Source organism: Ornithodoros turicata, chromosome 7, assembly GCF_037126465.1.
Source record: "Ornithodoros turicata isolate Travis chromosome 7, ASM3712646v1, whole genome shotgun sequence".
Taxonomy (NCBI): domain Eukaryota; kingdom Metazoa; phylum Arthropoda; class Arachnida; order Ixodida; family Argasidae; genus Ornithodoros; species Ornithodoros turicata.
This window is the reverse complement of record NC_088207.1, coordinates 18,874,654-18,887,913: the sequence shown is the minus strand read 5'-3', so window position 1 is coordinate 18,887,913 and position 13,260 is coordinate 18,874,654. Positions and strand designations below refer to the sequence as shown.

The 13,260-nt window shown below is 46.2% G+C and overlaps 2 protein-coding genes and 1 long non-coding RNA gene across 5 annotated transcripts in view; 1 reads left to right on the top strand and 2 right to left on the bottom strand.

The window, feature by feature from the left end:
• The window catches only part of LOC135400514 (uncharacterized), a 374,312-nt gene that overhangs the window by 49,748 nt on the left and 311,304 nt on the right, over positions 1-13,260 (top strand). The window lies entirely within an intron of this gene.
• Positions 1-13,260, bottom strand: part of LOC135400275 (uncharacterized) — a 61,045-nt gene that overhangs the window by 22,082 nt on the left and 25,703 nt on the right. The window lies entirely within an intron of this gene.
• On the bottom strand, positions 7,287-8,388 carry LOC135399632 (uncharacterized). The gene is made up of 3 exons (XR_010424370.1): positions 7,849-8,388; positions 7,478-7,772; positions 7,287-7,415 (listed from the first exon to the last, which is right to left on the bottom strand). It is a non-coding gene; the product is annotated as an uncharacterized LOC135399632 (long non-coding RNA).

Genomic DNA, 13,260 nt, shown 5'->3' with positions numbered 1-13,260 from the left:
CAGATTAGGCGTGTATGACGCAACGTGCACCAGGAAGAAAGACGCAAGCATTGTGTTCAATGTGGCGGAGACTTATGCACGTCATTACAAGATTTGCAAATGCTTTGAGAAAGACAAGTTGGACCGGAAGTGAGAATCTATGCACTTTTTTTTCATTGTTGTTCATCGTCCGATCATTGCGAATTTGGTGCCCGCGTGAGACGAGCGCTCAGGTGTGTTGATGATGAATGGGGATACTTTCAGAGGTATGTACTCGTGAGTGGTGAATAAATTGATTTCTTGCTGCTATCTACTGTTTAGCGTGGGTTTTGGGGGGTTCTCATCTCCCCCAGACATGAGCGGCTTACTTCGCAGAACATTTCAGAAAGCATGTAGACAGCGACGGGGAGGGTGGTGAATAGCTTGTCGTTGCTGGCCACACAGCAGCATTTTCAAGATTGCCATAACCAGCATCAATGCAACTATTGTGCCATATCAGCATCAAGGAAACCCTCATGTTAGCATCAGCATCAGAGCGGCTCTAGTGTTAACATCAGCCTGAACAGCTCTGTTAACGTATCAGAGCAGCCCCACGTGTTAACATGAGCATCAAGACAGTGTCCCCAATCACATCAAACCTGATATCACTCGTCAATAGGGAACACACCCATAAACGTGTGTTACCACGGCAGTGCCTCTGCTACTGTGGTTACATGCTATGTAGTGCAATGTGGCTTAACCTTGTTCTCTACACAACCTGTATATTTTGTCTCATTCTGCTAAAAATGCTTATAAACCCAGCATATGTATAAGCTCCTAGCTGCTGTGGTACTATTGTAGTTTCCCATCTTACTTTTGATTCATTCTAGTCGAGAGTATTTTGATGAAAATCTGTCTTACTGCACTCAGTCAGTACACCAATAAACGTAGAAGCTGAACCACATATTTGCATCATGATATTGCTCAACGTATATACACCTAGCATAACACAAAAAACGTCCCAACAAGGTACGAGATCATGTCTCTGAAAGACATCCCAGTGACATGATATGGATGCTTGTTTTAACATCCATAGGATGTCCACTCTAACATCATCAGGAGGATTGTGGACGTCCACAGGTAGTCCACGTATCCTGGTAAGGATGTCCTGCAGTCATCCCAGGGACATTTATGGTTTACTGGGCATCATCTCGCGCGCACTGTCGGGAAGTGTTTCACACGTATACACATGTTTCAATGTCACAAGGTATCGCACAATGGACAGGCAATATGACTAGCTGCAGACCGCGTTTCTTGGTGACCAGGTACGATATGAATCTCGGGACATTTCGATATCCAATATTGAAGTGCAGCATGAAGAAAGCCAAATCTGAAATGTTCAAGGAAAAGTTCAGTCACATATTAGTCATGTTCGAACTTGGTCTCGAAGTTGGTCCACTGGCTTACCCTTCCAAGCAGCGAAGTCTACAAAATCGAGACTGAAATTATCAGAAGCAGCTCACGACGCAGAAATCACATTCTCCGTTGTTCTCCATCCGAGCCATCCGAGCGAGCACTGTGGAACGCCTGTTCTGTTGCAACTTGCAATCGGGTGATATCAGCGGCGATGGCGGTTTCGTGGCAAGGCGAGGCATTGAATTTCATTTCCTATATGCGGCTGAGGCACGCTAAACTTGGAATATAATGCTGAGCAGTTTCAATAGCTCCATTGTATTGCTCTATCCAACCGACGCAACTTTGAAATCGTTCAAATGATACGCAGACATGGATTGGATTGAATTGCCTTTCCTTTCGTGTTTAGTGTTCCTCATGTGATACCCCAAGCGGATCCTGTCTAACCCACTCTGACTTTCAAAGTGGTTCCAGTTTAACCCAGAAGGCTCTGGCCAAACCCACTTTGACTTCGGAGTGAACACAATTTAGCCAGAAAATGGTTCTATTTCGAACCACTTTGCTGACCAAGTGGTTCCAGTTTAGCCCACAACGGCTCTGACTAATCCACTCTGACTTCCACTTTGGCAAGATAATGGTTCCATTTCAAACCACTTTGCTGACCAATTGGTTTCACCTTAAACCACTTTGCTGACAAAGTAGTTCCACTTTGACCCACTTTGTTGTTCAAGTGGTTCCACTATATCCCACTTGGTATTCCACTTTATTTTTTCACCTGGGTAAAAGCTTGAATCGCAAGATTCCCGACTCTCCAGCTGGTCCCGCTACAGGAAATTGCACATAGCACAACCGCCAGAATACTCAAACATGGCGCCGCCGCCAGCCGCCGCCACGAGATGGCAGCACTTATGAATGAGGCGTATTATCATTAATTTGAGTAAATTCAGCACGCTCTTCACATTGGTGGGATAAAAAAGTGACCTTTACTTGGCAAATTTCCGAGTTCAGTTCGCAAAAATTTACATAATTAAACTTAGGTTACAGACATGCACATCAGGAGGTGGCAAAAATCTAGTAAGAACAAATGCGGGTGACCACATGATTCTATGTGGCGTAGTTTTTTATTAAAATTCAATGACACGTTTTCTGGGACACCCTGTATGCTACGCACCACGTTCGGCATGGTCGTTGTGTCGTTCACCGGACTTGCGTCCTGCGAAGTGTGCACAGGTTATAGGACTGCTCATGCATAACAGGATAATACGCAAAAGCTGTCAAAGCTGCAGCGCGAGAAATCTGTCTATGCGGTATTAATGCTACAAATTACCTGTATCTGCCGTAACGAACACACAGCAGCAGAGCATGTAAGGCAACAAACCTTGATGACGACGTCTCGGGTTGGTGGTTGGTGCTGGTTCAACACTGGCAAAGCCGTACTTTTCAAGCGACGTCGTTGAGCGCCCGGCACGAAAACTTCAAAGCTGTCCAAAGGAAAATGCCTGGAGCATACGCGTTCACCCGAACGCAACTCCCTCCCGAGAGACAAGGACCACTCTCGCTTTCGCTGGTCACATTTTGGTACCGTATGATAGGAGACATTTTCGCTGGCGCTGTCCGCTTTTATATGACTGCTCCCACACGCTGCTATGCAGCACCACGGGCCATGCATTCTGTTAGTGCCGACTGGCGGAACGCGAAGCAAAGCTCTGATTTACCAATGAAGGAACAAAGAACAGAACGAGTGGTGGTGCGAATGACAGCGCAAGGTGCGACGTGCGCAGTCAATCGTCCATCACAATTCACAACGGACGGGTATGCGCCTGCGCCTGCGCTACGATCGCTTTGGTGAGATGTATTTAATGAGGGTGCAACCTAGCTGTCTCGTAATTTCAAAAAACCCGCAAAAATTCCCAAGTTGAGTTGTTTGGGTACATTCGAGGAATACATAAAGACAGAAAAATTAAGCTACGTGGCCACTAGGTGCGACAAATCAAGTTGCAATAGTTCCGGAAATTCCGCGACATGTATCACTGTTGTTTGACGATTTGAGGGTTTTTTCCCACCAGACGTCGACCCGAGCTGTTTTACCGCAATTTTACTTGCAAATTAAAAATTTTTGCGTTCCCTATTACACGTATAACTTGTAGTGGGCTCAGTAGTAAGCACCGACCACAAGTACCTGGAAACATGGGGGGGTCTGGACACCATTAAAATAGCAATTAGAGCTAATTAGGACTCCGCACAGTAATTGGGACCATCCAGGGAGTCACCACACTAATTGGGGAGCATCTAACTCGTGTCCACACCACCCTGCATGTTACCAGATACTCGTGGTCATACAAAGAAAAAAATAGATAGAAAGGGAGTGGAAACAATTTATTCGAAAATCAACGATGTTGTGTCGAAGAAACTGCTCCAGAACGGCCAAGTGACAGCGACCACCATGTTGCTTGTTGACGGCCGGTAATTGCAGAGATCGACGACAGGTGGCCACCTAGTTGCAATGCATCACACCAGATGGCATCACCGTCATAGCTCTATGCGAGAAAGACAGAGAACAACAAAATACGAGGGGCGTTCGAGTCAAACTGGGACTTTTTGTCCCCTGTGTGCACAAATGGCTCGCGCTACTTCTTTTTCGTCATTTTTACACGCGACAGGCTTCCGCGTTCAGCACGCGGTGGTCCAAGGTTTGTGCAAAACAGAAGACACGTGCTGGACAAGATGGCCGACTATGAGGTGAGCGTGCACATCGACCAGCGAATTGTCATGAAGTTTCCCGTGAATGAAGGCATAAAGTCATCTGAAATTCACAGAAGACTTCAGGCTCAGTATGGCCACGATACACTTAGCTGCAGCAAAGCGTTTGAGTGCTGCAAACGGTTCCGAGACTGCCGTACATCAGTGCAGGACGATCCCGGCCGGGCCGGCTCAGAGCCCAGTGCCAGAGTTCCTGAGAACATCCAACTTGTGGAGTGCCTGATCCTCAAGGACCGACAGATAACATGTATCGAACTGTCTCGAAAGACGCACCTTTCTGTGAGAACGTTGAACACTACCATTCATGAACACCTCCAGTTTCGGAAAGTTAGTGCCCGTTGGGTCCCGAGGCAGCTCTTCGTGTTTGACCGACAGAGAAGACTGGAAATCTCCCAAGAGCTAAGGTACAGTTTCGACACTGAAGGACAGCCGTTCCTTGATCGGATCATCATGTGCGATGAAACGTGGGTGCGCAATTTCACTCCTGAGTCTACAAAACAGTGGAAGCATCCGTGCTCACCAGCTCCCAAGAAGTTCCGAAGCACCCCATCTGCGGGTAAGGTCATGGCCTCTGTTTTCTAGGACAAGGCTGACGTTGTTCATCTTGAATTTCTGCCCAGTGGTACCACCATCAATAGTGCATATTACTGCCAGGTTCTCAGGACTGTGCATAAGGCGCTGAAGCAAAGGCGCTCAGGCCTCATCATCAAAGGAGTCCTCCTCCTACAGGACAATACCACGTGCTCCGTCGAGGTATTCCTGGACGTTTCACAACATCATCGTGTACACGGATATCATGGAACCCACCTATGTGGGAAGCGGAAAAAAAAGATATAAAAAAGACCGCCGTTTCATTACGAGAAAGAGAAGCACGTCGTCACCAACACGTTAGATAACATCCAGTATTTTAACCTGTCTCAGTTCGAAATTCCTTCACTGACGATTGTTCTCGCAGACGAAACGGGAAGACGTTTACTGTTGCGATCCAAAGGTAGAACCAATTTAACGTTGTACTTTAAATATGTTTCATAATTCCACCAAAATAATTCCCGTGTATATGAGAACTGTTTTCCAACGAGGAGGCGGTGTGTTGAACAACATATCCAAGTTTATCTATCCCATTTGACAAGAAGCGTATACGAAGAGGGGAGTCAAGTCCTGCAGATCACATAAACAAAATACAGAAACCGACACTGAAGATTTTTGTTTAAGTAAGCAGCTGTATTTTGTTTATCCCATTTGGCAACAAATAAAACCGTTGGCCAAGAAAACGTTGAAGCGCTTGGCGCGGAATTTGACCGACGGCGAAGGAATATCGGACGCAGTAAAAAAGCAACGGGGAGAGACGTGTTGGATTCCATCAGGAATTCATGCTCTGGAAAGAACAATGGAAAGAAACGTCGTAAAAGACACCAAAGGCACCGACACACGACGCACCTGCAGATATCTTTGCTTGGCCGTGAGGGTCACACATCCGCTGCGCTTCGGCCATGACGTCAACGAAAGACAAAAAGCAGTCACAACGGTCACCACTGTGTCTGACGAGTGACGTGATGATATTTGAACCCCCTTCTGTTCAATTAGGAGTGGAAGATACTTCCACTTCTTCCAATCTTCCACTTCTATTTCGTACCAATTATTTATCTGGTCAATGGGGTAAATAATACTGTGGTCGAATTTTCTATTCCAAATTTGCAAAGGGCACACTTGGATCTCTACGGCAGTTTCCTGTCTTGGACCGCACGCATCATTCGCGAAGCCGGCGGAGGAATGCACGAGAAAGACGTTGCTCCAACGAGTTGTATGCCTACAGGAGTATTTTGGACGTCGTGCTTCATTCCTCGCCTTTGGCTCAAGAGACTGTGCACGCGGCTAGACTCTTTGTCGAGGACGACAAACTTTTCAAAAACATTTACGATGTCTCGTCTCGCGGTCTGAAACAACGCTTCCAAGCGACGAAGGGTGGAAAATACTGTAACCTGGTCGGACAGAGCAATACCAACGTGTTCCAACAGCCGTGCCTGATGGTACCTGCCGTCGAATTTTGCGTCATTTTCCTTTTAAACAACTACGAATTTAAACTGATGTCGGCTCCCAACAACAAGAGAACACACAATTACGAGGTGGACATTAAAGAGATGACGTTACACTTGAAAAGGGTGATGCTGGCACATTCCCTCCTTCTGGAATACAAGCGACGGCTTCAGACCACACCCGCTGTAACGGACCCTCGAGCAAGACGCTCACACTCGGTCTGCATTTCGAGGAGGTGTGTGACCGGACAATAATTCTGACAAGAATGTGTAGAGGCCCTTCTCTACCTCCTCTTCTTCCGTTTATTTTTTCAATCACACATCGTTTTCGTCACACCCGCCATATACCCCGAAAGGGTGCCTTCCAAATTATGCGTCGCCCTGCTCGCCACGTTCGACTTTCTCGGCGACATTGAATCGAACCCCTACAAATTCCGTCATTACTATCTGTCTCATTCGATGCTCTCCGTGGACGGCCAGCAAGTGCAAGCCGAGTACGACTTTAAGAACGAGCTCGTCAAAATTCCCTACTTTAACTTTTTACAAGAACTGTGTGAAAAACATTTCAAGAACAGCTACAATCGATTATGAATGAACGGATTCCTTCTCTACTTCAACTTGGACGTGGACAAGTGTTCTTCTCCTTCGCATTTGAACGGGTGGCGAAAAGGGAATGTACGTCCGCAATTACCCCAGTCAACACAACATTGCAAATTCAACGCTGAAAACATGTTCAAAATCAACCATGTGAATGCAGGGTCAACGTTAACAAATTAACGTTGATTCAACCTGGCTAATGTCACAGCCAGAAACGGGTTAAATTAACAGCGACCAGAACGCTTATTCCACGTAACTGAAACATAGTTTATACGTGAATTCAACGTATGCCAACGTTGAAGAAGTGGAATAATCAACAGCAAACTGACAACGTATAATTAACGTGCGATGAAAATGCAAATTACACGTAACTACATTTTTAATTATTATTGAATACATGTTATTTCTCGATGCTTTTATTTCACAAATAGGCATAATGTCCTGATAATAGTCGTCGATAATGACACAAGAATATGCTTGCCGAAAGGTTTTATTCTCGTTACGTTTGATTAGCACTGCTACATTTTTTTATACTCTCTCTTGTGAACAATAAAGGCAGTTAACTGACCGTTCTAATAGTTGAAATGCACTAGAACCTCGCGGGAAGCCACGTCGTTTCGGCATCCAGGCTGTCTTCTTTCTTTGCGACTACGCCTGCATAAAAGTGAACATAAACAAAGCAAAAGATCAATTCGAACAGCTAAGAGAAAACTTACGTTACATCTCTGTACAGGCTCGTTCTTTGCTCAACATCTGCCTTTCTTTCCCGCATCACTCTCTGTCCTGAAATACAAGTGACGATAATTATCACACGAATTTGAAACGGCCAACAACGCTGAAAAACAATTCGGGAGCCCACCATGTAATAGTGACCCTATTTGCACACTCTAAAAATGTAAACACAATTATGAACAGAAATCCGACGTGCACATACCTGCGCTTCCTACGAATCACTCATAGACCGCACACACTGGACTTGCTAGCAGCGGCGATAATCTCTGAGCCAGCTTCCTGGTAGTAGAGAGCCTGTCGTAACCGTCATAACCAATTCGTATATCCGAGCAGTGCGAGTGAAACCTGTGCTTACCGATGTCACAGTCACCAGCACAACCCGGTTCGAAACCAAAACAAGCCACGAAACATAGAAGAAGTAGCCGCAAAAGCGAAATAAACTTGAAACGCCAGCATCAGTTAATGGCGGTTACGATCTGAGGAGAATGGCGTCTGGTGTGGCTTCCCCGATTCTCGCTTTGGAAGGAACTGACTTGAATTGGATCCTGGATGGGATTGGATTGGATAATGCAGTTGCTTTACGTATGATAAACCAACGTGATTTCTACGTGTGCACTTTGCAAGTGAAATCCTGAAGTAAAACTTGTGCAGAAACAACGTTGTTCGTTCTATGTTTTCAGTTACGTTAAATTCCAGCGTAAGTATCAACGCTGTCATAACGTGCTCCATTCCGCTGCTGGTATATGAGTGTTGAATCAGCGTTGAATTCCTGCATTGCAATTCGCACGTTGAAATTTTACATAAAATCTGCGTGAAATTCATGTTCTCAATTCACGTTTCACATTGTTCAACGATATTCAACGTGGATTTTACATTCTGTCAACCATGTGTGTTGACTGGGACGCTTCGCTAAAGCCCTGCCACGCGCCGTCACCGTCCTCTTGATTTCCAAGTGTCCCAAGCTCATGTGCATTGACAAGGACTGTACGGTCACCTTCCCATAGAAAAAATGTACGAGAGCGACATCTTGGAAATAGTCGCTTCCCCGTCCCGAACCCCGTCGCTTCCTCCATGCTGAGAAGCATTTGCGCTTCCAACGAAGCCTTCGTTTTACGCAAGCCCAGCTATTTAATCATCAATACGGAAGAGCGAAGAAACCTCGGCCAGCACTTCGTGCTCTACCTGAAAAACTATGACGGGACTGCCGTGTTTTTTTTTTCGACAGTTATGGGGTTCCCCCCATTGAAGCAAACCTTCGAAGAACTTTACTAGTGGACGAGTATAACGGGGGACAAGTGTATTCAGTTGCCTTTTTCCGCCTTACTACGGGCTTCTTTGTATGAACGTGGTCACGCGTATGTCGAAACGCTACAGCTTGAAAAATTGTGTATCCATGTTTTCCTGTAACATCGAAGAGAATGACGAAACAATAAAATGTCTCCTCGTAAGAGAACACACTTTGTAAAATAATCTATTTTTTACGACATACATAAGCCGCTTGCGAGACGTTCTACCAACTTGCTGACCCGACGCTCTTCACCGGTCACCATGACGTCCAGAGAAGTGTGGAGAAGAGAGTAGCGACGGAAGATGGGTCGGTTGAAATCCACTTTGGCGATGCACGGGTCCACTGCCTGCCCTCGTTTGTACTTTTCCAACAGCTCGAGCTTGTAATCTATGAAACTCTTCATTTTCTTTGCAATCTCCCCACTGGTGGTGAACAGACGTAAGGGTATCATCTTGAGAATAGAGCGAAAGTTACCCTCGCAGCCATCGCCGTGAATATAATCGCATAATCGCAGCAAGTTCCAATACATTCGCGTTTGCACAAAGGTTGCAAACCTCTGCTCGGGTGTAATAACTGAGACGGAATGAGGGCACAACCTTTTTTATTTATCATGAGAGATTACATGAGAGAGTTAGGCTCCAGCTTTGGTTTCGTAGCCGGGAAGACAGCCCAAATACGGACGAAGGCTCGGGTCTAGCCAATGGCTGGGGTTCCTCGACCAGAGCCCACCACAAGGGCAGGTTCTCAGCTGATCGCCGACCCGCAAAAAAAGCATCTTCGGAGGAGACTTGAAATTCAGGACCAGTGGCAGATCTCCGGTCAGTAGCCATTCGTAATCTGCATAGATAGAAAGGAGCGTCAGAAACAAGCGTTTTTATTTTAAACACAGACACACACACAGACTTCTTCAGTCACAGAGTGGCACTGATGGTCCATATCCTCCATCTTCTTTTACGAGTCGAAGTCTTTTGCAATGTATGTCCAATGGTACCGTCGAACAGCCGAGAAACGGGCGTATCAATCGGTCCGTCCAATGATTTTGCTCTGAAAAAAGGTGATCGGTTATAGAACAGATAAAAAAAGGAAGGAAAAAAGCGTACCTTTAGACCACCACCGCAGTTGGTGCAGAAAAAGAGGGCGCTGCCAATCTCCCGAAATACGTGAGATGGGAAAAACCGACTTCACGTGCCGCAAAACTGTTGTAAACTGCAAACGGAACTCTTCAAACATTTCGGCAATGACGTCATGGGTATACTTACGAGGATCCACCAAGTTGAGCATGATGGAAGTTAGACGAGAATGATGATCACACTATCGCTTCGACATTTATAGTAATGCTTTTCCTCTCACACTCTATAACGTCCTCGAACATGTTTGGACATGTTTGAATGTGTTTAGACACGAATCCCACAGACGCGCGAGCCGTCGTACAGAAGTCGTCCCTGGACGCACTAGTTCCTCTCACTCTCTAACGTGCTTGAACATGTTTGGACATGTTTAGACACGAACCCCGCGATATGAAAACGTCATAGAGACGGGCTCCTAGCACGAATTAGTTTAGTGGTTAGTGTGTCGCGTCAAGTGTGGGAAGTTCCAGGGTTCGGATCCCACTCTGGGTCTTCTTATCATCATATAGAAGACGGCCCAGGACGCACCAGATTGTTAGCTAGACATGAGTCTAATGTCAACGTCGAGCTGGTTGGCTTCGTTGTCATACACGAAAAAAGGCGCGAAAGACGGAAGGCATGGCGGGCAAAGTACAGACGACACTGTCGCATCGTGAGGAGGAGGAGAGCGGTGGCAACCATAAAAGGTGCTCTGGTTCTACGATGATTGGTCGAAAGCCCATGAGGGGCATCCACCCATGACGTGAGCCGTTTCATGGAAAAATGTAAGTCGAATGACTCTGTGTGTGTGTTCTATATCGTTTTTTTTCTTCAGGAAACGATAGCCGCTGTCAGAGCATGTCACTATACACACAGGGACTCCCCCAGCCACCCAGCAACTTCTCTCATCATGATCAACGTCAAGCGTTCCTCGACTGAAAGGAAAAGTGAGCATTGTTTGGAGAGGGGGAATCTCGTACTGATTTTCTTTGACCGCAGTGCCACGCTGTCTCGTATGCAAGTAAGACTCCATCGATGCCATGCTCGTGGCCGTAGAAAGGGAGCACGAAGCTAGAATAGAGAATCTCGGTAACAGTCCAGTCGTCCTTTCATACAACGACAACAGAGTCAGTAGTCTGCCTTTCGTAATGCCGAAACGGATGACGATGAACCTCTAGATGGGCACGACAGTGCAGACGAACTGCTCATGTGGGAAGGGGATCAGTCGTATGTAGATTTCATTCCTCTGTCTGGTAGGGCTAGAGATGAACCACCAGATGCAACCGCAAAATTTCGAAGGGAAGAGGATCCCATCGAGGGTCGTAGTATCGTACAATTGAGAGAACACGTCATAGAGAATCATCGATCACTCTCCTCCTCCTCATCTTCGTACATCTCATCCTCTCATAGAGGATGAGATGTACGAAACGATCAAGAAGGGAATACGGGGAGGCATTTGTAACAGCTTCCACAGATCCTGTCGGGCTAATCATGAGGGGAGCGATGATTACGACCCCCAGCAAGAAAAGACTTTTATCCAATACCTCGACGTGAACTGTTTGTACCCGTACGCGATGACTTTCCATCCACCTGACAGGTGCTTTTGAGTGGGTCGATCATTCGAGGTGGAGCGAAATCGATTTTCTCAACATTCCTCACGACTCCGAAGTGGGTTACGTCTATGTGGTAAACCTGTCATATCCCGAAGAATTGCACACGCTCATCAGAGATTTTCCCCTGGCACCCAAACACAGGTGTGTGGATGAGAACGAACTCTCCCCCACCAAAGACACTTGAAACACACGTTGGTGCTGAACACCCCTCCCACAAAGAAACTCTTGCTGACGTGCTACGACAAAGAATGCTACGTCGTTCATTATGCATTGCTCGCTCTGTACGTGGGGTTGGGCATGAAAATAGAATGTGTTCACAGCATCCTCTCATTCTGCCAAAACAATTTTTTGCGGACCTTCGTGCAGAGAAACGTCACGTTGAGGAATGCCGCAACCACGAAACTCGAGCGTCTTCTGTACAAAACCATGTCAAACAGTACGTTTGGTAATGTGAGACGTTTGAAGAAGTATGCTATAAAAAAGCATGCCGAAAAGCTAGCTCTGTCGACCGTCAGCATTTTCACATTCTGAGTGACAAATGCATCTTGTACGAGATGAAACAGCGTCGCATCAAATGCACGCACCCCCTTTACGTGGGCTTTGCCATTTTAGAGATATCCAAAGTCTGAATGGACAGCTTTATCAACGAGTTGCTCTTTTCTCGCTTACGTGTCAAGTGCAATTGATCTATAGCGATACGGACAGCATAATTTTTTCTCTCGTGTGTGAAAGCCTAGAAGAGCATATGATGAAAATTGAGGACGAGTTAGATCTGTCCTCCTATCCATGGGACCACGAGCTTTTCAAGGACGAGCACACAAACCAGATGGGGTACTTCAAAGACGAGACGGGATGTGGTGTTATTCAAGAAGTCGTAGCTATCCGAGCCAAAATGTACAGCATTCTCTTGGCTGGGACACACAAACAGATTGCGAGGGTGAAAGGAGTTAAGAAAGACGTGGTGAGGAAGCACTTATTGCACGAAGTGATTCTCTGTTCAATGAAAAGACAGTCTCTCAGAAGCAGTGCACCATCCAGAGTATGAAGCAAACAATGTACACCATTTCGAGGCTCAAGAAGAGCTTGGTCCCCTATGACGACAAGCACTATCTTATCGTGGATGCCATACACTCCTTCCCTTACGGACGCTGCGAATACGGTAAGCCTTGCTAGTGTTTCGACGTGTATCACATTACGATAGTACTCTCTCACCCTTGGTGCAGCATCGGAAAACCCGTAGGAGAGCCCGGGAACGTCGTCGGATATCGAGTGACCATATAACAAAGAGAAATGCCTTCGTGCATGCGCATATAATCGAGAATACAAATAAAAAGTTCTAGTCCAGATATGCTCTCTCTCACGCAGAGAGGAGAAGCACGGGTCCTCGTGGCAGTGTGGTAGCAGAATGGGTGCATAAAAAGACTGACCATTCAATCATAGTGCTGGTGCCGTTACCCGCGCAATGACGACGCTGCGATGAAGATTCCCCGTACCTTTTCTGGCACGCCTGATCTTCTCGTAATCTTCTGTACGTGAAATCAGGCAAGTCAGGGAGGGTGCAGGCATCTGTCGACTAACTCAAGAGACGTCTTTGTATGTATTCAATAAAGATGTTTCCATGAAAAAACACAGTGCCTCGTCAAAGTTGTTCGGACTGTTTAATGTGTTGAGTTTCGATAACTAAACAGTGTTCCAATAAATCAGTGACCAAGTTCGCGATGTAGACTGCTTGCAAATGATGCTGCTTCTGCAGGACGTAC